The sequence below is a fragment of the Rhinopithecus bieti genome, unplaced genomic scaffold (assembly GCF_001698545.2).
Source record: "Rhinopithecus bieti isolate Rb0 unplaced genomic scaffold, ASM169854v2 scaffold_7870, whole genome shotgun sequence".
Classification (NCBI taxonomy): Eukaryota; Metazoa; Chordata; class Mammalia; order Primates; family Cercopithecidae; genus Rhinopithecus; species Rhinopithecus bieti.
This window is the reverse complement of record NW_016805645.1, coordinates 597,471-619,787: the sequence shown is the minus strand read 5'-3', so window position 1 is coordinate 619,787 and position 22,317 is coordinate 597,471.

Here is a 22,317-nt window from a genome sequence, read left to right as displayed (position 1 = left end):
TAAATGAATACTACCAGCATGTCAAAAGAAAAATAATTTGCATTTGTAATATAAAGTAAAATTGTATTTAATATATTTATTGAATTCTAAATTTGCACTAACTTGAAAACTTTAAAGGTTATACTAATTTAAAGATTAATGTGGACCCAAATACATGATTTGTTTGGCCAAAAAGGTCATTAGAATGGGTAATGGTTTTGTGTGGTTTTCCTTCAAAATGATAATATTGAAGCAAGAACTAATGTTTTATATTGATAATTTTTTTAATATTTCCACCCAGTTGAGGACAGTGGAATATAAGTAGATTTATTTAAAATATCTAGATATTTAAAAAGAAAAAAAGGTTGTTTATCCCAATCTGAATTCATTCTCAGCAACAAGACAGAAAAGGTGGGGTTTGGGTTTTGCTTTTAAATAGTGTCCCCTGTCTTTTAAATTTTCCCTTGAAGCCTTTCTCCTGTTCCTCAGAGTATGCTCTGCAGGCTATCTGCAGCATCAGAATGCCTGGGCAGGCTGTTGAAAATATGGATTCCTGAGCCCAACCCTTAACCTAATGATTCCCTGTCTCTGGAGATGCAACATAGAAATCTGTTTTTATTAACAAGCACCTCAGGCGATTCTTAAGCATACTGAAATTTGAAAGCTTCTGGTCTGAACCTCTTGTATTCACCTAGGGCTTTTGCTAGGTGGGATACTATGCCGAAAAATTGAATTAATTGTATGTTCTTAAAATTGTTTTTCTTCTACTTCACTGTCCTCTTCCCTCAAAATCACTTTTCTAAAAGAACTCTATGAAAACTTGTTTGTATCATACCCAGATTGATATATTTGTCTGAACTCTGTTACATAAAATTGGTATGATTCATACGTGGAGTCAGTTTTTGGACTGTGACCCATGCAGTGTCGGGGGACAAGGAGTTGCTTCAAGAGTTAGTTATAGTGTGTCTCCAAGGGGCAGCGAGCCATGGAGGCTCCTGCCTTCTCACTTCAATCAATGCAGCCACACTTGTGTATACTGAGTGCTGCTTCAGATCTCAATAGATAAAATACTTCCACATTTAAAATGATTCTACTATTTTTTATAAAGGGTTTGAAAGCCACTACTATAATGACTTTGTCACCTAATTGATTTTCTACTAATTTTTACATATTCAGAAACTTCATGTGTTTTTGGTGGACAGAATACTTTGGAGGTCTCTGTTGCTGCTTAGAATGGCCACTTGGCTATTTCACAGTTTTTAAAGCTATTTTATTGAATAGTAAAGCAGTGAACTTAGCCTTCGTTCCTCGTGTTTCTAATTTAAATATGTAGTCTGTATTTAATTTTAGATATGTAAATACACATCAGTACATTTACCCATATGGCCCTGTGTAACCAGTGCATGAGGCTTGCATAGCCTACCTAGCCCAAAAAGGTATATTCCAGCGTTCTGGAGAAAGAATTTTAAAATGCCATCCTCTAATACAGACGTTTATGAAACCTAAATGAAATGATTGAGCTTAACCATCTGCAAGAATGTCTGCAGAAAATAAATCACCTAGAAACTATAAATAGAAATGTGTTGCTGAGGCTGGGCGCAGTGGCTTACCCCTGTAATCCCAGCACTTGGGGAGGCCAAGGCAGGTGTATCACCTGAGGTCAGGAGTTCAAGACAAGCCTGGACAACATGGTGAAACCCCATCTGTACTAAAAATACCAAAAAAAAAAAAATTAGCCAGGCACAGTGGCACATGCCTTTAGTCCCAGCTAAACAGGAGGCTGAGGCACGAGAATTGCTGGAACCCAGGCGGCGGAGCTTGCAGTGAACCGAGATCACACCACTGCACTCGAGCCTGGGCAACAGAGCAAGATTCAGTCTCAATAAAAAAAAAATTGTGTTGCTGGTATCAGATGTCAGACCAAGAACACTTCAGGCTCTCTAAGGATGCCCTGAGCTACCTCACTATTAAAGGACGACATCAATACAGAATGCACTAAACAGGAAATAAGCTGTAATCTAGGGAATTTCCATTATGTGTTACTTTTTGGTGACTAACATGGAATGTTGAAAAGGAAGAGCTGGAAAGCTCAGTTGTTTTCTTTATTCCTCTGACATTATCCAGGCAAGGGGGCCTCCTGATCAAATGAGTAGATTTGGCTGAGAAAAACCCTAGAGTAAGGCAGGCACGTTGTGGAGTTGGATGATCCACAATGGCTCATAAAAACGTTTGTTCTCAATCCAGTTGAGAGCTCTGCCAGCAGTTCCGATTTGAACTGCTTAAACGAACCCTACAGATAAATTGGCACTCTCATTTGTAATCCTGTTTGTACAAGTTTAGAGCAGCCTAGCTCGAGTTCTTAACCCCAGTCCTCTTAGAAGTGAACTGATTGCACTGGATCCCTAAACCCACAATGTTAAGGACACGTGTGATGACTCCACTTGCGCAGCCAGCTGGCCTCTTGCACTTTCCCCTGCCCACCACAGTCCTATGTACCTAACCACTTAATTACCCTGTGTTAATTGCTTTTGTTTTGTTGGGTCTGTATTTTTGTGGTCAGTGCCTGCAGGCAGAAATGTGAATTTAAAGCATTTGATATGTTGAAGATACCTGCTTGTTTTTTAATAAAATTAAAAGTGTAGCACTTAAGTATGATACTGTGTTGTTTTTTGACACAACCATGAGATAAAATAAGCAGCTTTGACTTAGTGTCCCAAAAAATGGTTCTTGGTCTACAGCAGGACAAACAAACTATGTGGCAAGTTCTGAATCACATACTTTTAGATGGAGAGATTTAAAAATTCACATTGCGTTGCTTTTGTACCCTAAGAGCACAGAATAATACACGTGTTAGGAGCAACATTCATTCTCACGCATATAAACTGGCTCCTGGCAGAGCAGAGCAGTAAGTGGGATTAAATGGGTGAATTCACCTTATTTTCAGTTGGTAGAGTATGGAAAAATAGATCATTTATTTGAAATGTCTGAATGGAAACCCAGCTCCACCGCTGTAATTTAACACTGGGCAGTTACTTGTTCTTCCTGAGCCTCAAATTTTCTTTCTCTATAAGAATGGGAATTAATGCCCACCTAGGGATTGCAAGTGCTTACAGGAGCTGGGCAAGCAATGAAGGTAAGAGTTGTAGAGACTTTGGTAAACTAGAGCACATGATTCCTGGGAAGGAGGCCTAGTGTGAACAGAATTTATTTTTCTAGAAAAAATAGCAATTTAGAGTATATGAAATCTAATTTTTTTTTTTTTTGAGACGGAGTCTCGCTCTGTCGCCCAGGCTAGAGTGCAGTGGCCGGATCTCAGCTCACTGCAAGCTCCGCCTCCCGGGTTTACGCCATTCTCCTGCCTCAGCCTCCCGAGTAGCTGGGACTACAGGCGCCCGCCACCTCGCCCGGCTAGTTTTTTGTATTTTTTAGTAGAGACAGGGTTTCACCGGGTTAGCCAGGATGGTCTCGATCTCCTGACCTCGTGATCCGCCCGTCTCGGCCTCCCAAAGTGCTGGGATTACAGGCTTGAGCCACCGCGCCCGGCCGAAATCTAATTTTTAAGTATTAGATGGCAGCTAATTGACTGCTGTCTACCGTAAGGTTATATGATTATTTTTAGGGCGGGAGAGTGAATGCATCTTAATATGCATGGCAGAACTGTGTGTTTCCTTCCATCTGGATTTTCATAAAGCATTGTGATTTATCCATAGCGATCTGAAAAACATTTTGTGGCATGTAAAATATTTTATTAATTTTATTAGACATTAGAGGAAGAAGATTCTGTAGTCCTGCTTTATTCTGTCATCTTCACCTGGAAATCCATTTTTATAAAATTTTTTTTTTTTTTTTTTTTTTTTTTGAGACGGAGTCTCACTCTGTCGCCCAGGCTGGAGTGCAGTGGCCGGTTCTCAGCTCACTGCAAGCTCCGCCTCCCGAGTTTACGCCGTTCTCCTGCCTCAGCCTCCGAGTAGCTGGGACTACAGGCGCCCGCCACCTCGCCCGGCTAGTTTTGTATTTTAGTAGAGACGGTTTCACCGTGTTAGCCAGGATGGTCTCGATCTCCTGACCTCGTGATCCGCCTGTCTCGGCCTCCCAAAGTGCTGGGATTACAGGCTTGAGCCACCGCGCCCGGCCTATAAAATTTTTATAATAAAAATCACTTGATCACTTGCCTGCTTTCTTTTAGACAGTGCCAAGCATAATGCCCCTTCATAATTTACATGCATGTGAATGTGGCTGTGATAGCTGCTGACATTCACAAGGCAGGCTGTCTTACATGTAATGATTCCATGTTTTTTTTTTTTTTTTTTTTTTTTTTTTTTGAGACAGTCTCACTCTGTCGCCCAGGCTGGAATGCAGTGGCCGGATCTCAGCTCACTGCAAGCTCCGCCTCCTGGGTTTATGCCATTCTCCTGCCTCAGCCTCCCGAGTAGCTGGGATTACAGGCGCCCGCCACCTCGCCCGGCTAGTTTTTTTGTTTTGTTTTGTTTTTTTTAGTAGAGACGGGGTTTCACCGTGTTAGCCAGGATGGTCTCGATCTCCTGACCTCGTGATCCGTCCGTCTCGGCCTCCCAAAGTGCTGGGATTACAGGCTTGAGCCACCGCGCCTGGCCCATGTTTGGACTTCTTAAACAGCTTCACACATTTATTGTACACTTAGGTGTCACATGCTTTTACTTTTTATTTTGTAATCTGTGTTTCTGTGAGGTAGACATTATTGGCTCCAGGTTATACATTGATAGCTCGGAGCTAGAGATTGAACCCAGGCCGTCCTCCCCACTGCCTTTCGTCATCAACACAACCACTACCAACAGTATTTTAAAAGCGTTAAATATTGACAGACCTGTCATCATTCTGAGCACTAGGACTACGGCTTATGCGGATGTCTGAGGGATTCCCTGTATGAGGAAACTTCACACACCAAAAAATTACTCATGCAAGGGGATTGGAGATCTCGAGCTAAAAGTGTTACACATGGACTATTGTGAAAGGGGAAAAAAAGGCACAATAAAATTTTAGAATGTACTTAAGCAATTCGTCACTTGGGAAACCCCAAACCCAGTGAGAATTTAATGTTTCAATGACACAACATCAGAAGCAAATATCCATAGGGTGGATACAGAAGCAAAATTAAGAAATGATTTGATTGGTTGCCTTTTTTGGCTTACTTTCTTGGAAAGTTCCCAGTCTCGTGATCATGTTAGTTGGCTGTTTATGATTGGCTCAGATTAAGTTTTGTTTCTAACATAAGCATTTATCAAAAATGACCCAAGTTAAGTTTCATTTCTGTTTACAGTTTAAGTAGGTTAGGGCTATTTTTAAGGCCTAGTTGTTTTGTTTGCGCAGGAACATTTCAAGCCTAGTTTCCATTTTAATTTTGCTTTGACAGTTCCCCACTTTTAGTCACCCTGTCAGCAAGCTGAGAGTGTGACCAAATGGCATGGCATTACTCTCAGTTACCACTATTGACATAGTCTAGGAAGAAGAGTCAGATGTTTATCAATAGCTGCCCTAGGGCTCAGAGTCACCCTCGGAAATGACATAGTCCACGCTGGTTTCCTCCAGTTGTCTGATCCTTATGGCAATCTTTTGACATATGAGTGACTGCTGGAAAGCATTTAAAAATCCTTGAAAGGACCAGGCTCTGTGGATAACACCTGTAACCTCAGAACTCTGGAGGCCAGAGTAGGGGAATTACTTGAGCAGGAGTTCAAGACCAGCTAGACAACGTAACAAGACCCCATGTCTACAAAAATAAAAATAAGTTTGTTTTAAGTAGCTGGGCAGGGCTGGGCATGGAGGCTCACACCTGTAATCCCAGAATTGTGGGAGGCCAAGGCGGGTGGATTGCTAGAGCTCAGGAGTTCGAGACCAGCCTAAGCAATATAATGAAACCCGTCTCTACCAAAAATACAAAAAATTAGCCAGGCATGGTGGCACACACCTCTGGTCCCAGCTACTCGGGAGGCTGATGTAGGAGGATTGCTTAAGCCTGGGGCAGAGGTTGCAGTGAGCTGAGATTGTGCCACAGCACTCCATCCTGGTTGACAGACTGAGACCTCATCTCAAAAAAATACAAATTAGCTGGGCAGTGCTCACTACAGCAGCACATATACTAAAATTGGAACAATACAGAGAAGATTAGCATGGCCCCTGGACAAGGATGACATGCAAATTCATGAAATGTTCCATATTCTTATGTATAAAAGCAAGGTAAACCCTGATCACCTTGAGTACATGTCATCAGGACCTCCTGAGGCTGTGTCTTGTGCCGGTGCACGTCCTTAATCTTGGCAAAATAAACTTTCTAAACTGGAAAAAAAAAAAAAATTAGCTGAGTGTGGTGATGCACACCTGTAGTCCAAGCTACTCAGGAGACCGAGGTGGGAGGATCACTTTAGTCCAGGAGTTCCAGGCTACAGTGAGCTACGATTGCACCACTGCACTCCTGCTCCTGCCTGGGTCAAAGAGCACGACACTGTCGCTAAAAAAAAAATAATAAATTTGTGAAATTATTGAGAGAATACAATGCACTGTGTTGTATAAGCCATTGTGTATGGGTACCCACTGTGTACGGGTAAACACAATAACTATAATAGCAAAGGACTGAAAAATAACCCCTAGTAAAGATTCCCAGGAGCCAAGATTTAACCAACTGAATAAATCAAGAGAGGCAGTGCTAATGAGATGAAAACCTTGTGTTCTTTAGGAACGTTTACATTTTGGACAACAATATCAAATATAACAAAACATTTAAATGTTTTAACAAAAAAACACCACTTCTCACCAATTTGAACACAAGCTCCTCCCTGCTGAGCAGCTAAAGTGTCAACAACTCCTACCTTGGGGTACTACTGAGGTGAAATTACTCATCTCATATTGTACTGCTTGAAGAAAATTCATAAGTATCACTAAAACTTTTTTCAAGAGTTGCTGAAATACTAATAAGCAATTTTCTGAAATCAGAGGCTCCCAGCTGAGGAAAAAAAGCTCTTACAAAAGAATGAAATCTGTAACCCCTTTGTATGATTGGGTCTAGAGATCACTCAGGAGGCTCATTTCTGAGGGTTCACTTTATGTACAAGTGACCTGAGGTTCAGAATCTGACGAACATTCAGTCATCTGGTCATTTTAGGTAGGACATAGCCCAAACATTTAGGTGGAAAAACTTTTATGTATTTGTCATACAAGATGAACAATCCAGCCAGGCCCGGTGGCTCATGCCCGTAATCCCAGCGCTTTGGCAGGCCAAGGCGAGCGGATCATCTGAGGTCGGGAGTTCAAGACCAGCCTGGCCAACATGGTGAAATCCCGTCTACTAAAAATACAAAAAAAAATCAGCTGGGTGTAGGGGTGCCTCTAGTCCCAGCTACTTGGGAGGCTGAGGCAGGAGAATCACTTGAATTTGGGAGGCGGAGGTTTCAGTGAGCCGAGATCATGCCATTGCACTCCAGCCTGGGCAACAAGAGCAAAACTCCATCTCAAAAAAAAAAAAAAAAAGATGAATAATCCAGTATTATTGAGAGAAGGGTGCAAAGTGAACTCCGTTATAAAGTGAATTGGTTAATGCTATGGTTTGCATGTATTCCCTTAAATTTTATGTATTTGAAACTTAATCCCCAAATTCACAAGTTGATTAGAGGTAGGGCCTTTGGGAGGTAATCAGGATTAAATAAGGTGGTCAGGGTGGGCCTCCCATCATCAGACTGGTGAAAAGAGCCATGACCTTCAATCCGATACTAAATCTTGACCATGATTCAGGTAATGGCAATGGACTCTGGACCAATGAAACCCTCAGACAACTGGAGGGAGGGGGAGATAAGACAAGTAAGAACCTATTATTTCTAAATAAGTAAGACATTGTGTAAATGGGAACATATAAACAGAGCCGTATGGTCTGGAGTCAAGTAACATACATGTTAGCAGGGCATATGATCATTGATAAAACAATTTTATGTAAAGTATTCCCCATAGAAACCCAATTGAGTAGGCAGAGTAGATACAATTTTTCTAAATGAGCAGATTGCGATTCAGAAAGGCCAGTGACATGCCGGTGCTGTACAGAGCTAGGATACTGATCCAGCCTTGTGACTCCAAAATTTAGTGGAGTTTGTTGTTCCTTTATTTTTTTCCCCCACTAAGTTGTGCCTTCTTTTTCCTAAGTCAGGGGTTCCTAGCCTTTATTGTATCATTAAGCCTATCTCTATAAGAAGTTGGCTATAGTTACAGACACTTCCTCCCTCCCTCTGACCCTAGCAGTTTGGCACATATAGCAGAATTTTGCAGCCAACTTCAAGGGCCTCCAAGACTCCAGTTAAGAACCTCTGAACCAAGGACACCAGTCCTAGCTGAGGTATCTCAGACATATTTAGTATAAACTGGCAATGAGCTTGTTCTGTCTGGTTATCTTCTTCTCTCTCCGGCCATTTTCTATTCTGATTCATCCACAAGCCCACAGAGAAGTCAGTAGTACACAGGTTCAGAAAAGCTAGTGGTGGAGAAAAGTTTCCGGGAGAAAAAAAGTGGCACTTAGGCTGTGCCTCTAAGGAGATGCCATTCTGACATGTTCTGGGAACAACATGTTGGCAAGCTGGCAAGAAGAAAAGACTGATGCGTGGCCAGGCGAGGTTGTTCACGCCTGTAATCCCAGCACTTTGGGAGGCTGAAGCAGGCGGATCACCTGAGATCAGGAGTTTGAGACTAGCCTGGCCAACATGACAAAACTCTGTCTCTACTGAAAACACAAAAATTAGCCGGATATGGTGGCAGACGCCTGCAATCCCAGCTACTCAGGAGGCTGAGGCAGGAGAATCCCTTGAACCCGAGAGGCGGACGTTGCAGTGAGCTGAGATCACACCATTGCACTCCAGCCTGGGTGACAAGAGCAAAACTCCATCTCAAAAAAAAAAAAACCTAAAGCATGCCATAAATCTGTGAACTATGAACTTTAGGGTGCCACGTACAAAAATGGCATTTTAAGATTATTCTGGGAGCAGTGTGGAAGATGAGGGGGAAGGATTAGAAACAGGAAAGTTATTCGATAGAAGTAGAGGCAGAAATGAGAACATTCATGGAGGAAGAATTGACAGGCCAAGATGTAGGCTACCTAGAGGAAAGGGGTAAGGGATCTCTCAAGATTTTCAGCCTTGGAAGAACGAATGTGTTCAATAAATATTTATTGTGTACACTCTGTTGATGATAGAAGTGTGGAGGTGCAGGGTGCCAAGGCCAAAGCCAAGTTCTGAGTCAACCAGTCAAGTTGCAAGGATCTACTTTAAGATTTAGAGAGTTTATTGCTTACGTAGATGTCTTAATTTAATTTAATGTAACTTAATTTAGGAGAGCTAAGTAATTAAACATGAGGCCAAAGTACATAAGAAAGCGGCAGCCCTTTATTGCAAATATGCACACACTCTCAGGCGAGGTTCTCTGGTCCTCAGGTGTGGGGAGCCAGGGGAGTCGCCCCGGCGCTCTCGGGTGAGGTTCCCCAGTCCACGAATGCAGGGGCCGAAGAAGTCACCCCGGCTCCTGCCGGCAGCGGACTTTTATGCATTGGTACTGGAAGGGGGAGGGCAGTGGGCGGGGATAAGGGCGTGATAGGGGCGTCTCCATAGGCGAGGCCGGGTAAGTTTCGATCTCTTCGGATTGACATCACCTGGTGCATGCTCGACTGATCTGCATGCTCGGCTGATCTGCATCTTCCCGGGCGCAGGCTGCATTTTCCGGCGCGCGGGTAAGTTGGTGATGAAGAACCTGGAAACAACAGGTACTGCTCCATCTTGTTCACCTGCCTCCATCTTGTCCCTTCTCCCTCACCCAAACAGTAGACAGCACAAAGAATAAATGTGCCAGCTTCTGTGATGTTTGTCCTACATACCACGAAATGTATGACTCCATAACAAAGACCCAGATGACTGCAGTGTGAGTTGTGGGATCCCCCGTTGCTGAGGTGCTTATCCTAGAGGCTCTATTATGAGGAAGCCAGGACAGAAAGCCTCCGTGGCACCAGAACCCCAAGATATGAGAAACAGTCTCATGACAGCTTCCCAGGAGAGATAAGGAGGCAAACAGAAGATCGCCTCACAGCGGCTCTGTACACAGGCCTCCCAGCCTCCCACATCCAGGAAGACCATGAGGCGTTCTGCCAAGACTCTGCCTAAGTGGATACATGCAAGGTCACCATTGTGGGGAAAAGAAAGAGAGATCAGACTGTTACTGTGTCTATAGAGAAAGAAGTAGACATAAGAGACTCCATTTTGCTCTGTGTTTGAGATGCTGTTCATCTGTGACCCTACCCCCAACCCTGTCCTTGCAAGAGACATGTGCTGTGGTCACTCAAGGTTTAACAGATTTGGGGCTGTGCAGGGTGCGCTTTGTTAAACAAGTGCCTGAAGGCAGCTTGCTTGTTAAAAGTCATCACCATTCTCTTAATCTCAAGTACCCAGGGACATGTACACTGCCAAAGGTCGCAGGGACCTCTGCCTAGGAAAGCTAGGTATTGTCCAAGGTTTCTCCCCATGTGATAGTCTGAAATATGGCCTTGTAGGAAGGGAAAGACCTGATCGTCCCCCAGCCTGACACCCGTGAAGTGTCTGTGCTGAGGAGGACTAGTATAAGAGGGAAGAAGGCCTCTGGGCAGTTGAGATAGAGAAAGGCATCTGTCTCCTGCCCGTGCCTGGGCAATGGAACATCTTGGTGTAAAACCCGATTATATGTTCTGTTTACTGAGATGGGAGAAAACCGCCTTAGGGCTGAAGGTGGGACTTGCTAGCGGCAATGCTGCTCTTTATGCGCTAAAAAGGTTTATGGAGATGTTTGAGTATGCATATGAAGGCACAGCACTTTTCCTTAAACTTATTCATGTCACAGAGATCTTTATTCATGTCTTACTGCTGACCTTCTCCCTACTATGATCCTATTATCCTGCCACTTCCCCTTTTCCGAGATGGTAAAGATAATGATCAGTAAATACTGAGGGATCTCAGAGACTGGTGCCGGTGCGGGTCCTCTGTATGCTGAGTGCTGGTGCCCTGGGCCCACTTTTTCTTTCTCTATACTTTTTCTTGGGCCCACTTTTTCTTTCTCTATACTTTGTCTCTGTGTCTCATTTCTTTTCTCAAGTCTCTCGTTCCACCTAAGGAGAAACGCCCACAGGTGTGGAGGGGCAGGCCACCCCTTTACACCATGATGCGGTGGTGGAGCTGTTCCCCCACACAGGAGAGCTGGTTTTGAGGAACAAGAAATAAACATGGTTTTAAATATATACACTGTAAAGTTACATTCAAACATTCACATGGAACTGACCGGGGCTGTTGTTTTCATCAACTTTGTCTTGGCTGTTACACAGCAGTGGATAGATAACCAGAGCACAGCTGTTGACTGATCACCCAGCACCCGCTTCCCTTCTCTTTCCCTGCAGCAGACTGCCAGCTCAGTCCAAATGACAGCCAAGTACTCGGAGAAGGTGACCCACCCCAACTCAGGGGTAACCAACATGCGAATCCCATTCTCTTTGCAATTGGAGGTGGACATGCAAGTTAACTCTAGCCAATGAGATGTGAGGGGGAGATCTGTAGGGTGCCTCCAGGAAAGGCTTCCTGGCTCTTAAAAAGACAGAGACAATGTCATAACTGGGTGCAATGCCTGCAGCATTGCAGCCATCTTCTGACCACAAGGGACTCAATGCTGAGGACAAAGCCAACAGGCCAAGAAAGGTGGTGTAGAAAGAAGGAAGGAGCCCTTAATGACAATGTTGAGTCAACCAACCCTGCAGCTGCCCTGGCTGGGACTACTGGGTATGTGAGATGAAATTTTTCTTTATTCATTCATTCATTCATTCATTCATTCATTTATTTTGAGACAGGGTTTTACTCTATCACCCAGGTTGGAGTGCAGCAATCATAGCTCACTTCAGCCTTGAAGTCCTCGGCTCAAGTGATCCTCCCACCTCAGCCTCCCAAGTAACTGGGGCTACAGGAACACTCCACCACACCCAGCCCTTATTTTTTTCAGTTGAGTTTTCTGCTCATTGCTACCAAAAGCAGCATCCTAACTGATACATTTATGTAAAGTCCTGTACATTACCAGGAACATAGGAAGTTGAAATAAATGTCAGCTATTACAGGAAGAAGGAGGAGGAGGAGGAAGAGAAAGAAGAGGAGGAGGAGGAGAAAGAAAAGGAGGAGGAGAATGAAGAGGAGGAGGAGGAAGAAGAGGAGGAAGAAAAAGAAAGTGGGTGGATTCTTGAAGGGCAAAATGCTAAGGTGAAAATAGCGGAGATCCTGGACCTTGGGGAACACTCACCTTTAGGGGAGGCTGGACAGAGGATGAAATGACAATCAGTAAAGGAAAAGGGAAGCGAAGTTTAATACAAGCAAAGGGAATGAGAATAATATGCAAGGGATACTAGTTCCATCATGTGCAATGCCACAGAGAGGACTCTTTCCCTTCCTCCCTTGCAGGGAGACCTGGGAGACCTCAAGGGGAACCAAATTTGATTCACAAAGGCTCACCTTTAGGTACCAGTTGATGTCTTTTTTTTTTTTTTCAAGACAGAATCTCGCTCTGTCACCCAGACTGGAGTGCAGTGGCGCCATCTCAGCTCACTGCAACCTCCGCCTCCTGGGTTTAAGTGGTTCTCCTGCCTCAGCCTCCCGAGTAGCCTGGATTACAGGTGCATGCCAACACTCCTGGCTAAGTTTTGTATTTTCAGTAAAGACCTGGTTTCACCATGTTGGTCAAGGTGGTCTTGAACTCCTGACCTCAAGTGATCCACCCTCCTCAGCCTCCCCAAATGCTGGGATTACAGGCATGAGCCACAGCGCCCGGCACTAGTTGATGTCTTTTAAGGTGTCTTTCTAGGCCAGTGATTCTCAAAGTGCAGTTTCCACACCAGCAGCCTCAACAATACCTGAGAACTTGCTAGAAATGTGAATTTTCAAGCTCCACCTTAAACCTGTTGAATTGGAAACTCTGGGAGTGGAGCTCAAGAATCTTTTTTTTTTTTTTTTTTTTTAGTTATTTTACATATATATATATAGAGAGAGAGAGAGAGAGAGAGAGAGAGAGAGAGAGAGCGAGCTGGAATGCAGCTCACTGCAAACTCAACCTCCTAGTACCGGACTAAATTTTTGTTGTTGTTGAAACTCAGGGGCTCCCTCTGTCGCCCAGGCTGGAGTGCAGTAGTGCGATTTCAGCTCACTGCAGCCTCCACCTCCCAGGCTCAAGCAATTCTCCCGCTACCATGGTGGCATGGGACTACAGATGCACACCACCACACAGGCTGATTTTTGTATTTTTTTTGTAGACACAGGGTCTCGCCATGTTGCCCAGACTGGTCTCAAACTGTTGAGCTCAAGTGATCCGCCCACCTCAGCCTCCCAAATTGCTCAGATTACAGGCATGAGCCACCATGCCTGGCCTATATTTTCTTTAGGACTCTGGGAACGTTTATATTTAGCGTGTGTGTGTGTGTTTTGGAGACAGAGTCTCGCTCTGTCACCCAGGCTGGAGTGCAATAGTACAATCTCAGCTCACTGCAACCTCTGCCTCCTGGGTTCAAGCAATTCTCATGTCTCGGACTCCCGAGTAGCTAGGATTACAAGCGCCCACTACCATGCCCGGCTAATTTTTGCGTTTTTAGTAGAGACAGGGTTTCACCATTTGGCCAGGCTGGTCTTGAACTCCTGGCCTCATGTGATCCGCCCACTTCAGCCTCCCAAAGTGTTGGGATTCCAGGCAGAGCCACCATGCCCAGCCTAGCATCAGGTTTTAAATTTCACTTTTTCTCGTCTGTTATAAATTCCTCTGGCTGACCCCACATCTGTTATGCACATCTGTTATGCACGCTGGGCTTGTGTTCACGATGCGCATTGACACATTAGACCAACATCTCTTGTGTGTCTCCTGTGTCCCAGGCATTGTTCTGAGTATTTAGGAAACAGCAATGAACAAAAGAGATGAAACTCCTGCACTCATGGAGCTCACTTTCTAGTGGGAAGTGAGAGAGTAGGATGAAGGGAACTGTGCCCTTCCTTACATCATCCCACGCTTAAAACCCAAAACCACAAACGAGGTTCTTCAAATACCAGACACGCTGCTGCCCCAGGGCCTTCTCTCTTTCCCAGAGCTTTGTGTGGCCTAACCCTCTCCCCACTTCATTCTGGACACTGAGCAAATGTCATCCCATCAGAGAGGTCTTTCCTGAACGCCTTAGCTAGACCAGCACACACATGTATCTATCATGCCATGCCCCTAACTGGCTTTGTTTTCTTTATGGCCCTTTTCCCTAGAATAATATGTTGTCTATTTCCTCTACTAGAATGTAGGCGCCACGGAGACAGGAATTTGGGTTTCTTTTCTCACTGCTGTCTCCCCAGCCTAGGTACAATGCCTGGCACCCAGTAGGCACTCAATAAATATTTACTGAATGAATCAGTCACCCCTTCACTGATGTCAGTTTGGCAATAGTAGTATTGACAGAGGGGATCATGGCTGGAGTTCCAGGCGGGGAACCACAGAGGCATACTTGAATTGTAGGGGAAATGAAAAATTACCTGGAGGAGCGGCCGTCCTAAATATAGCAGCAGCAGATGACCCTTGACCAGGGAGGTCACTGTCCGACCACACCAGATTCTGAAAGTTAGCAGGGTTTTCATTGAATATCATTGCCTTGTTAAGGAATGCAGGGTCATAATTTGCAGCATGGGAGAAGGAACTATATGATGGAAAGGGAGAGAGTAAAGATATAAAAAAGGCCGGGCACGGTGGCTCACGCCTGTAATCCCAGCACTTTGGGAGGTCGAGGTGGGCAGATCACAAGGTCAGGAGTTCGAGATCAGCCTGACCAACATAGTGAAACCCTGTCTCTACTAAAAATACAAAAATTAGCCAGGCGTGGTGGAGCGTGCCTGTAATCCCAGCTATTCAGGAGGCTGAGGCAGAAGAATTGCTCGAATCCGGGAGGCGGAGATTGCAGTGAGCTGAGATCACGCCACTGCACTCCAGTCTGGGTGAAAGAGCGAGACTCCATCTCAAAAAAATATATATATATATGTACATATATATATATATATATGTATGTATATGACAACTATGGAATAGAATGCCAGCATCTATATTTTAATGTTTTTTGTTTTTTGTTTTTTTTGAGACAGAATTTCATTCTTTAGCCCAGGCTGGAGTGAAGTGGTGCAATGTCAACTCACTGCAACCTCTGCCCCTAGTTCAAGTGATTCTCCTGCCCCAGCCTCCCAAGTACCTGAGATAACAGACGGCCACCACCATGCCTAGCTAATTTCTGTATTTTTAGTAGAGACGGGGTTTTGTAATATTGGCCAGGTTGGTCTTGAACTCGTGACCTCAGGTGATCCACCCACCTCGGCCTTCCAAAGTGTTGAGATTACAGGTATGAGCTCCCACGCCCGGCCTTGTTTTCTTTTAGTCTCCGCCTTGCCATAAGGCCAGGAGTGATGGCTTCTAGCATTCTCTCCTTTTCCCTGATAGAGACAACTGATTCCTAAAAGTGGACAGCAGTGCCCTGCTGAACCCAGTTACTGGTTACTGGCTGCCCTCCAGACAGGGGCCAAATGAAAAATCAATGTGTGCCATTGTTAGAATATATTTTAAAGAAATCTGACTTGAGGCATATTAAACAGTTGGACATAAAGGGGTAGTGTCTCATTATGAGCCATGAGGAATAGGCAAGAAAAAGTGAAACAGAAACTGCCCCACCTAACAGGTAGCGCTCTTGTTCATAGAACAAAGCGCTGCTCACTGAATAGTACAAAGTCATGCAGCAACTGCATCCAGTACATAAATGCAGAAGCTTTTTAAGTTTACACCTTGTATAATTTGTTAAGATTACGTTGCTGGGCTGGGCACCATGGCTCATGCCTGCAATCTCAACACTTTGGGAGGCTAAGGTGGGTGGATCACTTGAGGCCAAGAATTCAAGACAGCCTGGCCAACATGGTGAAACCATGTCTCTACCAAAAAAATACAAAAATTAGCTGGGTGTGGTGGCAGGTGCCTGTAGTCCCAGTTACTCAGGAGGCTGAGGCAGGAGAATCACTTGAACCCAGGAGGCAGAAGTTGCTGTGAACCGAGATCGTGCCACTGTACTTCAGCCTGGGCAACAGAGTAAGACTGTGTCTCAAACAAACAAACAAACAAACAAAAAGATTACATTGCTGGCATATGGAGATTGGGTCTCACAATGCTGCCCTGGGCTGGACTCAAACTTCTGGTCTCAAAGCAGTCCTCCCACCTCAGCCTCCAAGTAGTTGGAACCAGGCCTAGCTTTGCTGGCAACCAATGATAGCTGGTACTTCCTAAATCATTAGTAAATTTCAATTTCTATTTTTAAAATTATCCAAAAAGGAAACACAGCACAAATTGCTTTCAGCCTTTTACAAATAAAGGGATAATCAGTGAGTACTTTATAAAGTGGGAATGATGTTTCTGAGCTTTTTTAAAAAAGGAAGTCATTTCTGTTAAAGAAGCATTGATTTAGTTGAGCACTTTAAGAACTTAGTTTCTGTGCTTTATACAGGTGACACCAGCTCTGCGTGCCATTTCAAGGGTTGTGCATCTGGTGGTACCAGTAACATCAAAGGGTGATTAATAATCCAATATTATGAATAAATACATGGATATTGGTATTAGAGGTCAAATACTATCTTTGCCTGTGAATTTTTTATGTAGACAAGGGTGATGTAAAATTATAAACTGAGTGGTTTTTTTTCGTATGAACATTCCCCTATCCTCGAGAGTAGGACAATAACAGTACATTCACAGAACAATTGTAAATTAACATAGGTGCTGGCCAATCTGAAACCAGTATATTAAATGTTCAAGGAGAATCAGGCTGGGCTCAGTGGCTCACACCTATAATCCCAGCGCTTTGGGAGGCCAAGGCAGGCGGATCCCGAGGTCAGGAGATCGAGACCATCCTGGCCAACATGGTGAAACCCCATCTCTAATAAAAATACAAAAATTAGCTGGGTGTGGTGGTGCGTGCCTGTAGTCCCAGCTACGCAGGAGGCTGAGGCAGAAGAATCGCTTGAACCCGGGAGGCAGAGGTTGCAGTGAGCCGAGAATGTGCCATTGCACTCCAGCTTGAGCGACAAGAGCAAGACTCTGACTCAAAAAAAAAAAAAGTGTTCAAGGAGAATGAAAAGACTGAGGGAATTGGGCAGATTTTATTTTTTCAAAGCTGGCCACAACACTATTTCCCATCCTACGTTAACTTGCTAAAAAGCCCAACAGTTCTCACATTGTGTGCCCAGAGAACACTGACCGGCACTGCTTTTTAAGGGAGTTAGCATTAATGCAGCACTTCCTATTTATTACTGTCTTTAAGCTGCCTAGACTATGATTATTATAACAACCACCACTAGCATGGAGCGTTTACTGTGTCAACTGCTTACTGTGTCTCGTTCAGTTGTGTCATAACACTAAGATGCCATTACACTCATTCTGCTGGTGAGGAAACAGAGAAATACAGTAACTTGCCAAGGTCACATAAATGGTGAAGCTGGGCTTTTCCTCACATACCACATTGCTTTGTCCCAACATTATAATGGTGATCTGTCTCCAATTCACAGGAACATAATTTAAAATAGCCAATAGAACGCTCTCAAGTTGGAAACGTTCTTCTATCCATTTTTTTGACCTTTTGCATTTCTTTTTTTTTTTTTTTTTTTTTTTTTTTTTTTTTTTGATTCTGAGAGAGTATTTATCTATGCACCCTGGAGGCCAGACTCTAAATTTAAATATCCAGCCTGGGGCCTTGGCCCTCCTGGCTGTGGGTGGGTGTAGGGATGGGTCCTGGAGCCCTTTCTCGAGAGTGGAACCCAGAGCCTGGAAGTGGGATGCCCCTGAGCCAGCAGCTGCCAATAGCAACCAGGGGAGAAGGAGATGGGAGCCAGGCACTCATCCCAATCCCAGAGACGCCAAGGGGAGGGGAAGATGCTTTGGGCCCTCAGCCAGGCTGAGGGTTGGCCAAGCTGGAGGTGCACACATGTGGAAGAAATGGAGGCCCAGTGCCATGGGCAGAGACTATACCCTAGGTGCCCGCCCCAGTGCCAGCCAACCCAAGACAGGAGAAAGGGGTTGGCAGTTTTGCATCTGAGAGATACAAGTGGTGCCTGGCCCTCCTGTGAGGTGATGCAGTATGGGGGAAGGCACCAGCATGGCAGTCCAAGGGCTTATGGAAGGGGGAGTCTCTGAGACTTTTGCATGGGTGCGTGCCCACCTGCGCCCCGCCCTGCCAGTTCTTCAGAGGCTGATGTGGAAGGCATCCTGCAGCCACTGGTCACAGGCACTGTGCATCTGGGGCACAGTGAGAAGTGGCGGGTCGGGGGGCAGGCTGGCATTGGAAGGCTCATCATCATCAGACAGGCCAGCATCTGGTGGATAGGAGCTGTCTGAATGCAGGGAGATGGCGGGTCCTGGCATGAGCTCATGACCTTTCATGTTTCTAGAGAGCAAGTGCCAGCAGATGACAGAACGAATGAACAAGTAGCAAATATACATTCATGCAAAAGGTCAGAGCAGCTGGTTTTGCTTGGTTCACTTGTTTGATTGTGGGTGTGGGTGTGGGTGTGGTGTGTGTGTTTGGGGCAGGCAATGTGGCAGCTGCTCCTCGTTGTGAATATATTACATGCCTATAACACTGTTTTCATGTTTGCTAAGTTGTTCTTTGTTTCCATGATGAAATTAAATATATCTTTTCATGGGACTACACAAAGATCAATCATTCTGTAGCAGCAGCTTTTCATGAATCCCCTAAAACTGTGTGCAAAGTTGCGTTCTGTGTATGTGTATGCATGTGTTGTTCTGCTGAGGGAGTTCTGAGGTCAAGCTATAGTTAGATTCCCAAAGAGGTCTGTGATTCCAGAAGGATTAAAAACCACTGACCATCTGTCATTCTACCTATCTGCCATCTCTCCATCGTGTTTACAACATCATCTATGCATGCATCTATTTATCCACTAAGAGACAGATTTCTTTCCATGTGGTACCATTTGAGATGATTTATTTGTAATTTTCTGTCCTGCTTTACTCCTTCATAATAACCATTGTATTAGTCCATTTTCACACTGCTATAAAGAACTGCCCGAGACTGGGTAATTTATAAAGGAAAGGGGTTTAATTGACGCACAGTTCAGCATGGCTGGAGAGGCCTCAGGAAACTTACAATTATGCCAGAATTCAAAAGGAAAGCAAGGCATCTTCTTCACAAGGCAGCAGGAAGGAGAAGTGCTGAGCCAGGGGGGAAGAGCCCTTTATAAAACCATCAGATCTTGTGAAAGCTCACTCACTATCACAAGAACAGCATTCGGGAACCACTCCCATGATTTAGTTACCTCCACCTGCTCTCTCCCTGGACAAGCAGGGATTATGGGATTACAATTCAAGATGAGATCTGGGTGGGGACACAAAGCCTACCCACATTATCCATGTATCATTCTTAGAAAAATAATGAAGTGATTAAGAGAAAAGGACAAGGGATCTGGGTGTCCCACCACGTGTCCAACTTATCTTTATACCTCCCTTGATGGGAAACTCAACCAGCTCTCTAGGTGGCCTAGTCTGTCTGTTTACCTCAAAGTATTAACATTTCTTCCACATGCCGAATTCATAGCTAGGCAATAAACAAATCAATGAAGAAGGTTAGGCACGGTGGCTCACACCTGTAATCTCAGCACTTTGGGAGGCCAAGGAGCAGATCACTCGAGGCCAGGAGTTCGAGACTAGTCTGGCCAACATGGTGAAACCCCATCTCTACTAAAAATAGAAAAAATAGCTGGGCGTGGTGGTACACGCCTGTAATCTCAGCTACTCAGGAGGCTGAGGCAGGAGAATCACTTGGGCCTGGGAGGCGGAGGTTGCAGTGAGCCAAGATCAGGCCACTACACTGAAACCTGGGTGATACAGTCTCAGAAAATAAACAAACAAATCAGTGAAGCTCCAAGGGGCAGATAGAACAGAAGTGAGTCTTGGGGTGGGAGACAGGGAGAGGCATCTGTGGCTGGATCCCTAGAAGCCGTTTGAGAACACCCGCCTGCTTTGCCATCCCAGATCAGGGACGGGGTGCCAAGGACAGCGAACAAGGCTCAGCACAGCCTGGGCATGCAAATGGCTTATCTGTGGTTCACAGAACAAGCTCAGGAAGCTGACATGGAGAAAGGGGATATATAGAGGCAGAAAGGAGAAGAACAAAGTTCAAATACACAAGGGAAGGGCCTAGGTGGGGCTCACCTAATATCAAAAGCCTTTGGGTGCAGGAACTTTGTGGGGAATGTGACCCCAAGAAGGGAGTGGTGGCAATGCCAACATGCCTTGGTTGAGAGAAAAGGCCCTTTGGCTATAATACTGTGTCCTAGTTCCCAAGGCAGCCCCAAACTGGACTTCCCTCAAAATGCAGGTGTGTGTATGGGTATGTAGAGAAAGTAGAATAATCACATGTACCATATTTTAAATGTCAACCTATTTTTACCTCAAAAATTTCATCTGGGCCGGGCGCGGTGGCTCAAGCCTGTAATCCCCAGCACTTTGGGAGGCCCGAGGACGGGCCGGATCACGAGGTCAGGAATCGAGGGACATCCTGGCTAACACGGGGTAAACCCCCGTCTTACTAAAAAAATTAACAAAAAATTAGCCGGGCGAGATGGCGGGCGATGTCAGTCCCAGCTACTTCGGGAGGGCTGCTGGGCGAGAGAATGGCGTAAACCCGGGAGGGGGAGCTCTGCAGTAGCTGAATCCGGCCACTTGCACTCCAGCCTGGGCGACAGAGCGATCGTCTCAAAAAAAAAAAAAAAAAAAAAAAAAAAAAAAAAATTTCATCTGATCCTCATGGAACCTTTAATGCAGGCAAAGTCAAGACTTGGAAAGGAGATGTGCCTGAACTAAAGGACATACAGCTTGATAAGGCAGCAGAGGCATCAGCAAAAGGACCCTATTTTGTGTGTGCATTTATTCCAAATTGCCCCCTTTAAAATAGGCTTTATAAATGTATCATTTCCCTTCCCTCTTTGATTTGCTTTTTTAGAGTCTTCCTGTATTTTATGTATTGGAATTGATCTACAATAAAATACAAGTAGACTGCGACTCCAAGGTCAATAACAGTTGGAGATCCATCGGTTATTCATGATGCTATGGCATTTCAAGACCGCCTGGGAACTGATGAGAAAACAGATGTAAAACCTATGAGCAAGTCCAAACTTAGCCCATGGGTCACTCCAGCAGACCACAAATGACTTAAAAACCATACACGCGTGCACACACACACACACACACACACACACGCACTCCCAGCTTGCCTTTAGTAAGGAGTCACAAATTACCATCCTGAACTTTTTATTGGAAAAAAGTGTCCCCGGACAGTTGAAGAGCCATCTCTGAATAGAAGGACAAGTCTGTCACTGACATACTGAGTATTTTTACGGTTACAGTGACAGTGAGGAAGAAAAAACTACAGGAGAGGTTGGGGATGAGAGAGAACAAAACCCAGGACAGTAAACCAAGGGGACTTCACACAGGTGAGAAGAAACTCGGGAGGCTCCCATGAAGAGCAGTGTGTTTTGTTCCAACAGGCTGGTCGAGAAGGGCTTACTCAAGGTGTGCAGATCCCACCACCTCTGTTCTGACACCACCTAGTGTACTGTACCACAATTCTAACAACGACCAGCAGAGTTAGATCACATGCCACGGGTGAAGGAACATAGTCCCCAACAGGCTGCCCTCACTTCAGACACCAGCCCCATGTGGGGATCCCAGGCCACCGGCACTTGTGACCAACTGGCCACAATCCCAGGAGGGTACCATGACCTTCCTCAGGTTCAATGGTTCACTAAAAATCACAGAACTCATGACTATACTTATGATTAGTTTTATTATAAAGGATACAAATCAGCTCCACAAGCCAAATGAGACACAGGGAAAGGTCTGGAAGGGTCTCGAGCACAGCGCTCCCATGCCCCCTCTTCGTGGAATTAGGGCACACTGCCCTGCCGGCACAGCCACGGCTTCACCAACCAGGAAGCTGTGCTGAGCTTTAGTGTCCAGAGTTTTTATTGGGATTTCATGATGTATCGATTAAAGCACTGGCCAGATGATTAAACTCAGCCTCCAGTCCCCCACCGCATAGGTCAGGCTGACTCAAATCACACGGTCAGTCTTTCTGGTGACCAGCCCCAGCTCTGAGTCATCCCACTTTTTAGCATAAGCTCAGGTGTGATCCCATGGCCTCACAAATAACAAAGACACTCCTATTACCCTGGAAATGTCAAGGACTGAAAGTCTCCCTCCCAGGAAGCAGGGACAAAGGCCAGT